This window comes from Canis lupus, chromosome 17, assembly GCF_003254725.2.
Source record: "Canis lupus dingo isolate Sandy chromosome 17, ASM325472v2, whole genome shotgun sequence".
NCBI classification, from domain to species: Eukaryota; Metazoa; Chordata; class Mammalia; order Carnivora; family Canidae; genus Canis; species Canis lupus.
In genome coordinates, this window is record NC_064259.1 from 53,483,513 (window position 1) to 53,501,341 (window position 17,829).

The 17,829-nt window shown below is 40.1% G+C and overlaps 1 long non-coding RNA gene across 6 annotated transcripts in view; it reads left to right on the plus strand.

Annotated features, from left to right (window-relative positions):
- The first annotated feature begins 856 nt into the window (after positions 1–856).
- The window catches only part of LOC125752745 (uncharacterized), a 30,412-nt gene continuing 13,439 nt past the window's right edge, over positions 857–17,829 (plus strand). For 3 of the 6 annotated variants that reach the window (XR_007402905.1, XR_007402908.1, XR_007402907.1), the window contains exon 1: positions 857–1,073. This is a non-coding gene — a long non-coding RNA (uncharacterized LOC125752745). The remainder of the gene's footprint in view (positions 1,074–17,829) is intronic. The other 3 variants (XR_007402906.1, XR_007402903.1, XR_007402904.1) reach the window with 3 other exon arrangements.

Consider the following 17,829-nt stretch of genomic DNA (forward strand, 5'->3'; position numbering starts at 1 on the left):
TTGACACGTAGTTCAAGTTCTCAACAAGTGTTAGCTCCTGTTAGGATAATTGCCCTCTTCCAGCACAGATTATAACTCCATTAAAACTAATTTATGAGGAAGAGGGAAGTTTCAGCAGAGCTGTTAGTTTTCATGATTAGGTGACTATAGGCATGTGTTCACTTTGTGAAAATTTATTGAGCTCTACACTTGGGATTGGAGGTGTTTTCTGTATCTATGCTATAATCCAATGAAAAGTTTGCTTAAAATAATTAATGAAAGTCTCATTCTGTCCTCCTCCAAAAAAAAAGAAAAAAAGAACCCAAAACAAAACATACCCCCCCCCCCCCCCCCCCCCCCCGCCCACTGAAACATCTAATAAATTCTTGAGACATTGGGTGACTCAGTGGTTGAGAATCTGCCTTCTCAACTGCTCAGGTTGTGATTCTGGGGTCCCACACTGAGTTCCCCGTAGGGAGCCTGCTTCTCCCTCTGCCTACGTCTCTGCCTCTCTCTCTCCGTCTCTCGTGAATAAATACATAAAATCTTTTAAAAAAAGAGAGAGAGAGAGAAAACCCAGTGCCACCAGTCTAGATTCATCCCTTGGTGCTCCCTCAAAGCTCCCCAGAGAGCCTCATGTTAGCGTTTTTTCCCCCAAGGGTAAAAAATGTTTCTCTAGTATTTCCTGGTAATCCTAAATGTAAGAGTACATTCCTTGGGCTCAAAGGGGTGACTTGGTTGTTGGTGAGACACCGAGAAGGCATTCTGCCTTGGAAAATGCAAACTTCCCAGGGACTCGGATTTCTATGGCAAAGTTCTAGCACAAAGTTCCAACGCATCACAATGAAAATATATAGTACTGAGGATTTTACCAGGTGATTGCCCATTTATTTGATCACATCTGTTAGCATTTTCTGGTGCCAGGGCATGATGAAGACCTATTTATTCATAAGACTGTTGCCAGGGTACCTAAGTGCTTTAATCAGTTCTTGAAATAGTTCTTTGCCTCACAACTGAAAAGCAAATATTTTCCTGTTTCTCTTTTACATACAGTCTCAAGCTGTTGCTGGAGGAGCACAGGGATGTTCGATAAGGTTAGAACATTCTCCTCCTGAAAACTCTTGTTTGCTAGGTTGGTGGGATTATGGGTGATGTTCTTTTATCCTTTCAAAGGTGTTCTTTAATGTCGACATAAAATTCTTTGAAAAATAAGCATTTTTAAAAAGGTTACAGAAAGGTCTTTTTCAGGAGGTAAAACATTTTGGAGAGTTCTCAGCGTGGGGACATGGGAATAACTAACAAATGGATTAGGAAATGCCAATTTGACAAACAATTGAAACCTAAAAGGAGACAGCCTGCTAGCTAACTTCTGTGAACGAACAACCAAGCATATAAAAGATAAAATGTACACATAATTAATTAAATACTGCATCTTTTTCATCCAGACATTGTGTCCAGCAGATAAGGCCTCAAAACTAAAATAAAATAAAAGGCTCAAGGGGTGTTTCAGAGCCATTGTTCCCGTTAACCTAATGTACCTGAAGAAAGTGTTAATATTCATTCCTCAGACTAGGCCATCAGATTTGACCTGATTGGTGTCTTGTTTCTGCAGGGCCCTCCCTGAGTGACCAGGGTAAACTGATAACCTGATCTCTGTTGAGGTGATTGAACTAGTAATGCCTCATCACTTACCCTTCCCAGATATCTTGTTCTGTTGATGATGTCTCGATGTTTGAATCCAAAGGAGTTTGTGAATTCAGGTCCCTGGGAATTTCAAGTAACTGGATCTGGCTGGCGAAGGAGACACTTGGACCCGTAGGTTACGTAGGTGATGGCAGCTCAAGGATTTCTTCCGCGTTAGTGTGGGGATGGGGGTTGGGGGGGGGTGGCCGTGGGGATGGGGCGCAGAATGGGGGACTTTGACAGCTCTGGAGTCTGTGGCCAACTAAAAATTAGTCCACACCTCCACCCCAGGGTAACCATGTAAAATTTCTGGAACCTCTGAATGTTACTCTAAATGGCAAAAGGTGTGCTTAAGTCATGGGTCTTGATTAAGTTAAGGAGCATCTCCTAGTACAGCCCCATGGGTCTTGCATGCGATCACGTGTAACCTTGTAAGAGTGAGACAGAGGGAGCTTTCACAGAGAAGGTGATGTGAAGACGGAGCAGAGGCAAGGAGCCAGATGTCAAGGAACATGGACAGCCACCAGAAACTGGAAAGGCAAGGAAGGGGCTCTCCCCTAGAGACAGAGAAAGGAGTGGGATCTGCTGACGTCTTGACTTCAGGCTTCTGAAGCCTTCGGGACTATGAGAGAATACATTCCTGTTAGCCACCAACTTGTAGTAGTTACCACAGGCACAGACACTAGGACAGGGTCTGATACTGTTCTGGGTTCGGATTCTGGGTTCAGAGTGTTAACTGTCATCTTAGACGTAGTTTGTTCTGAACCTCTGTTTGCTCATATATAAGATGAGAGCAAATGCATGAGGTATCTCGTACATAGTGGTTGGTACCCACTCATACTACATGAACGTTGATTTTTGTGGAAAAAAACAACTCTGTGGTTAAAGCTTATATCGATATGTCCACAGACTCTGAGGTTACAGGGACATTCTGTGAGCACGTATGAAGAAAGCACATGTGCTGGTGGGTGTGAGGGTGTGGGCACGGAAGTGGGTGGTGGGCCAGTTAGAAGCGGGGGGGAGGTGATGGAATCAGTGGGGAGAGAGATTGTGTGGGAGGTCAGCGAAGGGATCATAGGATTCCTGTATGATTATAAAGCAGATGGATGAAGGCCCTCAGAATTTAATGGAAAAATTCCCCGGTTTCTTCTTGAAGGGCTTAGCTTTTTATATCCACATCCATATTTTAAACCTCATAACTGAAATCTAAGTACACTCTTCATTTGTAGCTTGTCAGCTGAGGGGAAATTACAGAATGGGTCACAGCAGCGGGAAGATTATGGGTTGCATCTGATAAATGGCTATTTATATGTACTGAGCCGGCTCTGGGGTATTCTCAGGGTATAATTTCATAGCAGAGTTAACATCATCACATAAAATATGACAACAGGTTTTACACTGCCGATCTGAAATGAAATTGCAGCCTTCTATAATGAGCAAGTGAGGCCCAGAGGCAGAATGCATTGAGCTTCACCAAGACCTGTCACCTCCAGTCATAGGCCCTTTGAGTGGAGAGAGGACAAACAGGCAGAGGTGACAGGACATTCCTGGCTTTCTTGTGACACCCGGCAACCCACTTTGGGAGGAATGGTTTCCTTCCTCCACATCACCGGGACCATTCCCCTCATTCCATGGACAGGCTTCCTAAAGTGGACTGGGTGTAAATCATAACCCCATCCCTCCCATTGACTCACAGCATCATTTCAGGGATGACGCACCTTCATTTCTATTGATCTTCAATTGGCAAAGACTCTGAACTCCCCATCACTGCACGCCCTCAGCCCAGTGCTTAATGATTTATGAAAAATCCAAATGCCCCAGAGGTGGTCCACACTTGAAGGTACTACCAAAGTAAATATTTTAAGTGGATCCTTTTTGAAATGAAAATAATCACAGCAGTGTTCATCTCCCTGGTCAGCTGGGATTTTTGCTTCCACTAATTGTGGGAGGGAGGGGCTGTGTGCCTGTTGTCTGGGGAGCACACCTGTACTTTCTAAGCTAATTTTCCTCAGTGAATGAGTTGGTCTCATTTTAAGTGAAAGTAGAGCTTACTCTGTTTCTAGCCTGGAGCCACCTGGGTTTCCTTGTAGTAAACTCCATTGCTTCAGAGAGTTCTGCCCTGGAGTCTGGGCACCTTTGAGAGAAGAAATGTGTATCAGGGTATTACATTCAATAATGAAGTTATTACTCAATTTTTTTGTACTCATGCTCTTATTCTCTTATAGCTGGCCAGCGCCACCTATTTTTTCCCCCTCTGAGTCCTCTCAGACATGCAGAACCTTTATCATATTTACAGAATACATTTGAATATAAATTCCCATTCCCACCATTTCCACCCCAAATAAAAGGCCAGCTGGAACTGTATGCAGGGAGGGTTAAGCAACCACAGGATTAGCTGAAACTCTGCCTCTATTGCTCTGGGCAAGATGGTGCTTGGACCCCAGCTGTTCCCCGTCACAGCATCTGCTCCATGGTTTCAAGTTACTTGTCAGCACCAACCATGAGTGAAAGAAATTCTTAAATTTTCCAATCAAACACCATTTCTCTAAGTCCTAAGGCCTACTTCAGACTCCTATTAATATCATGAGTTACACCCTCCTTTCCCCTAGTCCATAGTAGACCTGCAGACACAGAAAGTCCTAGAATAGATGAAATTGATTAGAATTCTGGGATGAAAACCAGACTCCTAGAAATCTCAAAAGTGACATTTTCACATTATGCACATAATTCCCTTTCAAAAGATCAAATTGTCTTTTTATTGTTAGAGATTATGGTGTACAGTAGAAATTCCATAAAAGTTTTCTTTAGTTTTAAAAATCATAGAGTAGAATTCGCATTTTGGTGCAGAGTGTGTAAATTTTTACACATGCATAGATTCTTTTTTTTTTTTTTAAGATTTTATTTATTCATGAGAGACACAGAGAGGCAGAGGGAGAAGCAGGCTATCATAGGAGCCCTATGTGGGACTCGATCCCTGGACAGAGGATCACGCCCTGAGCCAAAGACAGACATTCGACCACCAAGCCACCCTGGCGTCCCTACACATGCATAGATTCTTATAACCAGCTTTATAGCCAGGGCATAGAACAAGTGGACTATCCCAAAGAGTTCTCTCCTGCTACCTCTTTTAGCTAGACTCCTCTTCCCACTCATAATCCCTGGAAATCACTGATCCATCCTCTGTTCCAACACTGTCTTTTCCAGAATGTCCTATAAATTGAATCTTAACGTAATGTTACGTTTTGATACTGAGATCTTTTACTTAGCATAATTCATTTGAGTTCACCTCTGTTACTGTGTATATTCATAGTTCATTTTTATTGCTGAGTAGTACTCTATTGTATGCATAGACTATTGTTTGTTTATCCAGTCACCCACTGAACCTTTTGGTTGTTTCTAGTTTTTTTGGTGATTATGAATAATGCTGCTATAAACATTTGTGTAGTGTTTTTGTGTGAACCTAAGTTTTCATTGCTCTAGGATAAATGCCTGGAAGTGAGATTACTCGGTCATATGATAAATACGTATTTAACTTGATAAGAAACTCCCAAACAATTTTCCAGAGTGGCTGTACCATCTTACATTACCACCAGCAATGTAGGAGAGTTCCTGTTGATTTGCATCCTCACTGACACTTAGAATTGTCATTTAATCAGCATATCACTAATAAATTATATTGAAGCATCTTTTCATCCATGTTATTAATCTTATTAGTCTGAAGCATCTTACTTGCTATCCATATATCTTCTTTGGTGAAGTGTATGTCAAGTTTTTGTCCATTTTTAAATATGGTCTTTGTTTCTGGTCATTGAATCTTGAGTTCTTTATATATTCTGGATACAAATCCTTTGTCTTATAGGCGATCACAAATATTTTCTTCCAGCTCATGACCTATCTTTTCATAGGATCTTAACAATGTCCTTTGTAAAGTAAAGGCTTCTTTATTATGATAAAGTCAGCTTTAACCATGTTTTCTGTGTGGATGATCCTTCTTTCTTGTTTCTAAGAACTCTAATTCAAAGTCAAAGTTTTTTCCAGTTTTTTTTCCCATGAGTTCAAGTTACTTTTATATTTAGTTCTAATTTAATTGCTTTGTTTAAAAATAATTTTTAAAAAGATTTTATTCATTTATTCATGAGAGACACAGAGAGAGAGCGAGCAAGAGAGGCAGGGACACAGGCAGAAGGAGAAGCAGGTTCCATGCAAGGAGCCCAATGTGGGACTCGATCCTGGGACTCCAGGATCACGCCCTAGGCTGAAGGCGGACACCAAACCGCTGAGCCACCCAGGGATCCCCTAAAAATAATTTTATACTCAGTTCTGTGATCCATTTTGAATTAAACTTCGTCTATGTCATAACGTAGAGTTCTTTTCCACTCTGTTGAGTCTTTCTAATGAATTTTTCAATTCTAAAACTTCCATTTGCTCCTTTTGATAGCTTTTGTTGCATCTATCTTTCCACTTACATAAAAAATACATACCTTCTGGAAGCATAATTTATAATAACTATTTTAGGGTCTTTGTCTAGAAATTCCAATATTTAAGTCTTCTCAGTGTTAGCTGTGATGACTGCCTTTCCCTTTAGGTCTCCTTAGTCTTCTGTATGTGAAATTATTTGGGGTTGCATCTTGGATATTTTGAATATTATGTCATGAAACAGAGTCCTTTTTAAATCTAGAAAGTTTAGACTTTTATTTCTTCCTTTTTTTTTTTTTCCCAGTGAGGCAGGCAACCTGGTTAGATTCAGACTGTACAACCTGCTGTAATTTCTATGGTCTGTGAGTCCAATGTCCATTTAGATTTGAAAGCATCCTAAGTGCTCTTCTTTCCGCTCTGCCTGTATACCACCAAGCTGCCAGTCTGAAACCTGGGCTGTGGTCTACCCTATGGTTCAGTATTCAAAGTCTCCACTGTGTTGATTCTAGGTCATTTTATATATGCTCAGCTCAAGTGTGAGCCAGGAATTTCACATTGCGATATTAAAGGAGCAATTTCTCTAGTTCCTGGCTCATGACTCCCCACCCCACACTGTAGACTCTCTTTCCCAGGGTTTCCCCTTCCTAGTGTTGTGGTTGGAAAGCTGGGGTTTTAGCTTGCCCATGGGGTCAGCTGTGGTGGTAAGAAGGAGCTCTGCCTCTTAGCTAGGACTTGGCTGGTGTGGGGTGGGTAGGGTCAACAGGGCTCTGTCCCTTAGTTACCATTTTAGCTACCAGGGGAAATGTGTGTGAAAGGGTAACCAGTATTTGCTGGTGTTTTCCTGGAGAAGGGCTGGCAAGGTCAAAAAGGTTTGGTTCCATCAGGTCCTCCTTTTTCATACGCTCTGGCTTTCCCTGGGGTTTTTTTGTCTGCATCCACTGGCAGTTCCAGGCTTTAGGCTGTTTTCATATCTGGGTCAGGATATAGAAGAAGCTAAAAGGGGACCCCTCCACAAAAACCCTAAAAATCCTCAGACCTCACTACCAGGTCATCATCATGAGTGCAGTGATTCTAACCCACTGTGCCTTTCTGATCCACCTGTCAGAGCCTTCTGATTCGTTTAGGGTCTTTAGCTGTAGTTAATAGGAGAGATGAGGTTGAGTGTACTTCCTTGATCTTGCTTCAAGCCAAAAAAGTGAATATAAATTTTTCTGAATGAATGGGGCGGGGGGAGAAAAAAATTGTATCTCATTTTAGGAACTGCCTCATTTCTATTTCCAGATTTATGTATACCTAAAAATGTTGGCCTTTCTTGCCTCTTTAGGAAGAAAAAAATTTCTTTATAATTTAGGCTCCAAAGAGATTAATTTCAGTTTTTATTTAAATAACTAATATGACACTGCCAGCATTGCCACCACACTTATCAGTTGGCTGATGTGGACTGTAATGATGGGTACATGCATGGCAGTTTTAGCTTGGCCTCAAACATTCCATGGCTGTGTACCTTCAGAGAAGTTCTGTAGTTACTCAGGGCTCCAACCATAAAACCAGCAACTAGGACTACAGGGGTTTCTGAGTTCTCCTCCAGCCTTCGCTTTCCATTGCCCCAACACTTGGTAAGCCTCGTGTTACCACATCCTCCTTCCTCCAGTCTGGGACACACTCTGCTCATTTCCTCCTATATATTAGTCACCCCAAGAGCTTCAAGGTTTGTCCTCTGCTCCAGCTCTCTGCATCTACCATCATGTGTCCAACATACAGTCCTTGATTCTCTCTTTTTTGAACCACAAGCTCTGACCCTTCTTCTGGGAGGAATCTTGGTTTAATTTTCCTCACAGACTTAGTAATGACAAAAGGGGGTTTGGCCTAAGCAATCTTGGGCAATGACACCCACAACTCATGGATTAAGACTGCCGTGAGGTTGACTGTCAAAGACCATGTTCTTGAAGCTCGCAGAACTGTGCAGAACACTTTAGTTGATTTCTCCTGACACACTTGTCAGAGAATAGTCTAGAGTCAATAGAGCCATCCATCAATAGGTTCCCTGGGGTTGCCAAGCCGTTCCTTGGCCAAATATCATTCTTCTTATTAGCCACCTGCCCAGTGGTCCTCAACTGTAGATTTTGACACACTGGTGTTATGGTTTTCCTGGCAGGTTACCTATTACTAACTATATTTCTAAAACTCATGTTTATGAAAGATTTCCTTTTTTACAGTAGTTTTCCCTTATTTGTGGTTTTGCCTTCCATGGTTTGTTACCCATGGCCAGAGGTGGTATAGATGATCTTCCTTCTGATATATTGTCAGAAGGTCAATAGTAGCCTATGTTGCCTGGGTGGCTCAGTCAGTTAAGCGTCTGCCTTCAGTTGGGGTCATGATCCTAGGGTCCTGGAATCTAGCCCTGTATCAACAGGGAGCCTGCTTCTCCCTTTCTCTCTCCCTTTCTTTCTGCCCCTGCTTGTGTTCTCTCTGTCAAATAAATAAATAAAATATTTTTAAAATACAGTAGCCTAATGTTATGTCCCAATGCCTACATCCTTCACCTCGCTTCATCTCATCACATCATCCTAAGAAGGATGAGTATAGGACAAGATATTTTGAGAGAAATTGAGGAAAACGACATTCATATACCTTTTATTAGTTATTGTTAATCCCTCAGTGTGTGTAATTTATACTGTTGATCATACATATGTATGATCATATGATCATATGATTTATACATATGATCATACATATGGATAAGAAAAGACCTAGTACATACAGAGTTTGGTACTCTGCACAGTTTCAAGCAGCCCCTAAGGGTCTTTAACATACCTCACAGATCAGGGAGGACTACTGCATTTTTTAAACTTGTATTTATGATCATGTATGGACCCAGATTGTCTATACTATCCTGAAAAGAGTATTTCACCAAATATTAGCCCCACAGGTTGGAAGTCAGATTTCTTTGAAAATATGATGCCTCCATAATCACGTAAGTTTTAGAAATATTGAGCTAAGTAATGTTGATCTTTCTGGTACGACTTGACCTTGTATATAGTTATGTTGTCTTATGACTCTCCAGAGGTGCTAGGTAGTATACAACTGCTTTGAAAATTTATTTGAATGCAATACTTTTTGAAAGATACACTTGAAAGATTTGTGTTCAGGGGAACTCTCTAGCAAATGGTGGTCTCCACTATCCATCCTTCACATTAGCAGGATACAGCAGGGAACCCTAACTCCAGAGTTAAGGTCATTGCTGCTTTTTCACGTAAGCTCTGCCTCTCTGGTCTCCCATCCAGAGAGTCACGTAAAGGGCCTTTTGTCAAAGGCTTTTTGTTGCAGTAGAAAGACCAAGTTCTTAATATAACCTACAGCACAGCTTTGTCTTATACCCCTCTCCCTCTCCACCCCCACACTCTGGCCAAATTTTTTAGTTTTAAAAACTTAAGCCCCCCAAAAAAATAAAAAATAAAAACTTAAACCCTTCTACTCCAGCTTCTTTGGCCCTATATTTCACTTTGCCTAAAACCACTTTTTACTCCTAAACTTGATTTGTTCAATCCCTAGTTATTCTTTAGATATCAGCTCCAACATTATTTCTAGAAAGGTACCTCTGAATGCCCTGCATGCCCCTCCCTGCCCTTTTACTCCCCCTCCTTAGATCGGGTCCTATTGTTACATGTTTTCATAAAATGATGACCTTTGCCTTCAAAGTACATATATCAACTTTAATTATAGACTCATTTATGTGTTCGTTTAATGACAGTCCTCTCCTCTACCCTTGCACTTGTCTGAAAGCTCCATGAAAACAAGGACCATGTTAATAGTCATCATATATGCAATGTTTGCTAGATGTGAACAAATGGTATCTGTTGGTTCCTGAGTGATTAATTCAAAGTCAATAGAAGAAACTTATAGGCTTTAAAGAAGTCCAATAACTCTGTTCAGGATGGCCACAGGTCTCACGATGAAGTAGACCGGAGCCCTGTATCATGTACTTGCCATTGATGATCTTGTGGGTTTTCTTTTTGATCCAAAGAAATTTATTCTTCTGTCTCCTTCAAACACTTTTGTTATGCCACAGGAGATCTTTCACTTGGCTCTGTTAATATTTAGTGGCAGCAAAGAGCATGGAGCAATTGATCCACGTATCAGAAGTGGTTGCCCAGGAAACCCTTCCTTCCAGGTCTCTGACATCAGAAAGTACACGATTGAGGGTGCCCAGAAAACCCACTTGGGGGCCTCAGCTAGTAACCTGGGAATTGGCCCAGGAAAAGTCACTTTAGGAGCATTCCCTAGAAGTCATTTTTCATTCTTTGGTCCATTGATCCCTAGCGAATGTCTCAGTTACCTATCACAGACTGACCGGGTACTTCTAGGTGTTAGTGATATGAGCATGGAAAAGACATGGTCCTTCAGAGGCAGGGCAGACTGGTAGAAGAGGGATATGTACATAGACTGAACTGCCTTTCTGGTTCTTCCTGGGTATCCTATTAATGTATTTCAGCTGGCTCTGCAAATCTTCCAGAATTATAATAACTAACCCATAGATAGCACCAGACACATCACAGTCAACTAGATTGTTCACAAGTATTCTGCTTTCCTTCCTGCAGGAATGTGGTAGGCTCACAATTCCTTGTCCAGTTGAAGCAGTCACCTGCTTCAGTCCATGAATTGTGTGACCTATCAGAGAAGAAATTTTAAGACTGGTGCACATCCTATCGTGTCTCTTTCCCTTGCCAAAGCAATTGACAGTTCTGATAGTGGAAGCTCTGTCTACTTAGATCTTGCAATGAGGAGATACAGAACAGACCCTGAGCAACAGAAACCACATGGGGCTTAGTGGGCATTTCTTGGTGTTGGGTAGAGAAAGCCTTCTTCATTATATAGGGCTTAAAGACACTCCATTCCAAAGCTTATGCATGATGTTGCTTCCCTTGCGATACTTGGCCTTTTATGCCTGGAGAACACAACTTTTTTATGTTAAGACAGTAATATTTGGGAGTTTCCAATTACTATACCATAACCTAGTGCATTCAGCCTTCTTTTAAGCATTTTGGGTATAATGGGTTATTTAATTTTTATAACCACACTACTGAGAAAGCACCATTCTCCCTATTCTAGAAATGTAGAAATCAAGGCCCGAAGAGATTGGGTGACAAATGGGGAATGTGGTAATGCTGGGATTCAAACCTAGGGAGTTTGCCTTAGAGTTTGTGTTCCTGATCATTGTGCATAGTGCCTCTTGATAACCCTGTGGCCTATTTCTTTGCTGCCTCCCTACTCCCTTGGGCCTGACCCAGAGGCTAGGTCTATACTCCTAAAATTCTAAACTCCAGGCTCTAGTTTGTCTGAGAAGGAGATCACTAACCAGTCCTTGGAGAAAGCCCATGTACAGCAATGCTATTACCATTTAACTACTTTCTCTGCTCCTGTTTGAGCACCTGGACTTTGAACACACCATCTAAGAGATCCTAAATTGGGACATCTGGATTCCAGATTACCATATTGGGGAGATCCTAACAAACCTGTAATTTAATCTGTGATATTAGGGAATGTCTCAGTCACTAATAATTAGAGATAAACACATCAGAGCGTAGGAAAGGAGGCAATATATTAGGGTTTACAGTCACAGAATTACATTTTTTTAATTTTTTAGTTTTTATTTTTTTTCAGAATTACATTAATGACAATTCCTTTCTCATGAAACACTCTTGTTTTTGATCCATGCATGGCCCCTTTTGTTTCTATGCATGTCATATATATGTACTGACTCATTTTTCTTAAACAGAAGCAAAATGCATGAGCCCTCTATGAATGTGGGAACAAAACTATGGGCAACCGCTTACATCACAACGCTTATGTACTCCTCTTGGGTCCTATCTTTCTGTGCCCCCCCCCCAAACAGTGCTGATTCTTGTGTATGTCATTCCCCTGCTTTTTTTTTTAACATGTAGTTTTGTTTTAGTATTTTTACTTTTGTCTTTAACTATTGTTTATATCAAAGGATATCCTCCTGAATGCAATCTTCTTGGTTTCATTTCCCCACTCACTATTATTTTGCTAAGGCAACTGTGGTGACCGTGAGAATGTAAGTGTACTTGACCAAGGGCCCTCTTCTGTGCTTTCTGTTGTGAACATTGCTGGGCTGCACCAAGACCACGCCTCCCTCTGCTCCCTGGGACATTGCTCCCAGCTGGTGACTGAGTGTGGTTGAGACACTGAGGCAGCCCCAGTCCTGGGAGACGCAGGGCTCCTCTGACAGCTGACGCAAGCTTACGGACACCTGGGTGACCTTACTAAATGGTCTGTAGACCTAGTACAGTCTACACCTCTTCCATCCTGCCCTTTTTTCCTCCTCTGTCCCTTGGGGTCAGACCTGCATCTGGGCTATGACTCTCTCAGCCTTCCTCCTATTTTCTCCCACAAGCATCTCCTAAGAAGCACTTTCCATAGTTAATCCTACGTTGGCATCTTTCCTTAGAAGACCTGGTCAAACACAACATTCATGCTGTGGCATGTAACTGAAATGTATTCCTTCTATTGCTATATAGTGTTCAATTATAAGAATATACCAAGAGAATGGATAAATACATTATAGTATATTCAAATCATTGCATATCTTGGTTGTTTCCAGATTTCCAGATTCCATTATGATGAATCTGCTATAAACAGTCCTTATATGCTCAGTAATTTGTATATGTGTCTAGAAATTTCTGGGTCTTGGGGTAGGTACCTGGCCAACATTTAAACTAATGTCAAACTGCTTTCTAAAGAGTTTATACACATTTATATTCCTGCCTATAAAGTATAGAAGATCCTATGGATTTATAACCTCTCCAATACTTGGTATTGGAATTATTAATTTTTGCTACTTAAGTGAATATAAAATATCCCTGTGGATGTGATTGGCATTTCCCTTCAAGCTGAGCAACTTTCTATGTTACTTCCTTTCCTGAAACTTGTCTGTTTAAGTCTTTGCCATTTTGGGAAGCAAAGAGGGGGTGGGGTGTTTTCTGACTGAATTGAGGGAGCTCTTTATGTGCCCCCTGATAATCCATTGCTGGTTACATGTGTTGAAAATATCTCTTCCCAATCCGATTTGTAAGTTCTCACATTCTTTAAGGTCTGTTGATGAGCAGAAATTCTTAACTTCAATAAAACTTTTTAATTTCACAACTAGAATTAGTTTAAAACTTTCTTGCTATCCCAAGATTAGAAATATATTTCCCATATTTTCCCCTAAAAAGAAAAATATTGCTTTTGCCATTTAAGCCCTTGAATTATCAAGAGTTATTTTTGTATATGGTACAAACTTAGAACTAACTTTACTTTTCTCCCCCACCATATGGATATCCTTCCCCCCACCCTCAGGTTAATTTATTACATGGTCTTTTTTTCCCCTTTTGACCTTCCATGCCAGGTCTTTCAAATATCAAAGTTCCATATATTCAAGAGTCTATTTCTGAGATTTCTATTATGTTGGACAAATTGTCTCCACTAGAAACACAATCTTAATATAGCTTCTTACAAACTTGATATCTGGTGCTCTAAGTCTCTCTTCCTTATTCTTTGAAACATCTTGGCCAATCACGATTCTTTTATTCTTCAAAAAATAAGTCCTATATTCTTTAAAAGTTATTATTTTTAAGATCAGTTTTTCAACCTCTATGAAATATGTTGGCATTTTAATTTGCCTTGAATCTTTTTGCTCTTTTTGTGAGGAAAGATATCTACATTGTTCAGGCTTCCAACCTAGAAGCATGTTCTGTCTCTCCATTTATTGAGGTCTTCCTTATTTCTCATGGAGATACTGCAGATATTTTGTTCAATTTACTGCTGGGTACCCGATTTTGTGTGTAGTGTGGTGGTGGTCGTAAATGGTATCTTCTTTTCCACTGCACTTTCTAATTTGATTGTTATTGTCTGTGAATGCAATTGACTTCTGCAAGAGAAAAATGTTCTGGTGAAAATAATGATCATGACAGCAACTAGCATTCAGTATTTTTAGCTTTCATTTGCTAAGCACCTATTCCTTGCTGGCCATGATGCTAAGTACGAATATACATTTTCTCCTTTATTCTCAGCACAGCCCTATGAGTTTGAAAATAACTCTGATTATCAGATTAGAAAACCAAGGTGTAGAGAGATTGGAGCACTTACTTAAAGTCACACATCTAGACAAGTGAGCAAGTAGGGCTCAATCTTAAACTGTTCTGACTCTAAACTTACACTCCTGACACCAATCCAGCAGTCCTTGGTTTTAAGGGAAACAACAATAACAAAACTAACCACTCTATAATTTTTCTGCATTTCCTGCTTTCTCAGTAAGGGCTTCCATACAGGTGGTATCTCTACATTGCTCAAATTGACCATCCACAGAAAGTGTGGAAAACTGGTTTTCTAAGAGTATGGTCACCAGTGTCTTTAATACATGAGCCATTTCTTCCTTTACTAGCAAGAACATCTGTCCCTATTATTATAATCAAAATTCCTTGAGTTGAGGGAGGTTAAGGAAAGGGTTGTGGGATGAATGGATAAAGAAGACGTAATAAATATATAATAGAATACTACCTAGCCATGAAAAAACACACAAAATCTTCAAAATCTTGCCATTTTCAATGACATGGTTGGAACTAGAGGGTATTATGCTAAGTGAAATGAGTCAATAAGACAAAGACAATTATATGATCTCACTCATATGTGGAATTTAAGAAACAAAACAGAATCATAGGGGAAGAAAGGAAAAAATAAGACAAAATCAGGGAGACAAACCATAGAAGACTCTTAATCATAGGAGACAAACTGAGGGTCGTTGGAGGGGACGGGGGGTTGGGGTATGGGGTAACTGGGTGATGGACATTAAGGAGGGCATGTAACATAATGAGTACTGGGTATTATAGAAGACTGATGAATCACCTCTACCTCTGAAGCTAATACATTATATGTTAATTAAATGAACTTAAATTTGTTTTAAGTTTTAAAAAATTAACCTTTGAGCCATATAGAAAAAAAAAAAAGAGAGGGGGCTGTGGCTACCAGAATCTGATATCTTAGAAAGAGAGAGACACTTGTTCTGCTTTATTTTTATGTGGCTTTCCCAGTCAGGTGTTAACTATGGTGCACACCATTCTGCCTGGCGTGTGATGAGCAAGGAAATGCTTTCAGCTATGAACCTGATCTGTTCTCCACCCCAAAACCACACGGCAGAGGATGTACAAGATCATCCAAGACTTAAATCTGTACATCATAACAAGCTAGATATGCCTTTCACATTGCCTTGGGAATTAAGGTGGGTAGGTGCCACTGTGCCCACTATATAATGAAGAAGGCGAGACCCAGAGAAAGTGACTTGCCCAGGGTCACCATGCAGTTGAAAAAGAGAAGCTACAGCTTGCCCAATGGAGACCGACTTCTAGTCTGGTGCTCTCTAGCCCTCTTTATAGACCTAAACATCCCCTTTAAGTTCTAGTTCCCAAAACTGCCAGGGAAAGGCATGGCCTTGTCCCTCCATTTTCAGATGCTCTGCTCTAGAAGAGGGTTAATGTTCTACCAAATAGAGAAGCATCAGTGCTTGGCAGAGAGCCCTGACCATCATAGTCCAGATAACCACTGGCTTTAACCTTCTCTTCCTCACTTTAGATTCGCATTCCTGCTAAAGAGGCAGAATTCAGTCTGGCTCTTCTCCAAACAGAGCTCTTTCCAGCTTATTATTCAAGGGGAGAATCCTATAGGGATGCTGTTAGGACCTGTGACCCTGGAGAGAAATCTAGAAGAGCACTTCTTGTCCTTGAGTGATCCTAAGTACTTTGGATAGATTCATACATGTGGAATTCTTAAGGAATAAGACCATTTTTCTCCATCACTGGACCTCCCATACCCTATAGTGAGAAACAGACATCCTTCTGCATAACCATGGCAGTATATAATCAGTTTCCTATGTAGGCTGGAGTCCTAAACCAGGAACTCTAGCATGCTCTTGAGGCAGGATTCGGTAAATATGCATATTTTCTTCCAGTATTTTTCAATGTGTGTATTTTGTTTTACTGCATAATAAAATCACGATGTGGGATCCCTGGGTGGCACAGCGGTTTAGCGCCTGCCTTTGGCCCAGGGTGTGATCCTGGAGACTCGGGATCAAATCCCACGTCGGGCTCCCGGTGCATGGAGCCTGCTTCTCCCTCTGCCTATGTCTCTGCCTTTCTCTCTCTCTCTCTCTCTGTGTGACTATCATAAATAAATAAATAAAAAATAATAATAATAAAATAAAATAAAATAAAATCACGATGTATAAAGTTTTATATCCTTTTGCAATTAACATATTTGGGGTATCTTTGAGTGTCCAAATTTTTTAAGCTTTTTATAATTTTTATTTTTTATTTATTGACATATAGTAGACACACAATGTTACATTAGTTTCAGGTATACAACATAGTGACTTGACAATTTTACACACTATGCTACACTTGCCACGTTACCTACTATCTGTCACATATAACATTATCACAATACCATTGACTATATTCTCTATCCTGCATCTTTCATCCTGGTGATTTATTCATTCTGTGGCTGGAGGCCTGTACCTCCCACTTCCCTTCACCCATTTTGCCCATCTCCCCCACCCCTTTCCCTCTGGCAACTATCAATTTATTGTCTGTACTTATGGGTCTGTTTCTGCTTCTTGTTTGTTTTATTTCTTAGATTCCACATATAAGTAAAAGCATATAGCATTTGCCTTTGTCTGACTTCTTTCACTTAGTGTAATATCCTCTAGGTCATTATGTTTTTGCAAATGGCAAGATCTTTCTTTTTTAGGGCTGAGTATTAGTCCATTACATGTATGTACCTCATTTTCTTTATTCATTCATCTATTGATTGATACTTGGGTTGCTTTCATATCTTGGCTATTGTAAATAATGCTGCCATAAACATTGGAGTGCATATATCTTTTCGACGTAGTGTTTTAGTTTTCTTTGCATAAATACCCAATGGTGAAATCGCTGCATCATATGGTATTTCTAGTCTTCATTTTTTGAGGAAAATCCATACTGTTTTCCACTGTGGCTGCACCGATTTACATTCCCACCTTCAGTACACAAGGGTTCCCTTTTCTTCACATCTTAGCCAACATTCGTTCTTTCTTTTCTTTCTTTCTTTCTCTTTCTTTCTTTCTTTCTTTCTTTCTTTCTTTCTTTCTTTCTTTCTTTCTTTTCTTTCTTTCTTTTTTTTTTTTTCTAGCCGTTCTGCTAGATGTGATATTTCATTGTGGTTTTGGTTTGCATTTCCCTGATAAGTGATATTGAACATTTTTTCATGTGTCTGTTGGCCATCTGTATTTCTTTGGGAAAATGTCTATTTAGGTCCTCTGCCCATTTTTAATTGGATTTTTTTTTCAGTGTTGAGTTGTATAAGTTCTTTATACATTTTGAATATTAACCCCTTATTGGATATGTCATTTGAGGATATCTTCTCCCATCCAGTAGGTTGCCTTTTCATTTTATTGGTAGTTTCCTTTGCTGTGTAAAAACTTGGTCTTGTGTGTGTGTGTGTGTGTGTGTGTGTGTGTGTAATCCCAATAGTATATTTAAAATTGTTTTTTAAAAAACCGACTTTTAAAAGCCTGCAAAATATTCCATTATTTTGATATACAACAATTTGTTCAGTCCATTATCACATCCGTACTCACTTAGGTAGTTCTCCTTTTTTTTTTTTTAAGATATTATTTATTTATTCATGAGAATACACAGAGAGGAGAGAGAGAGGCGG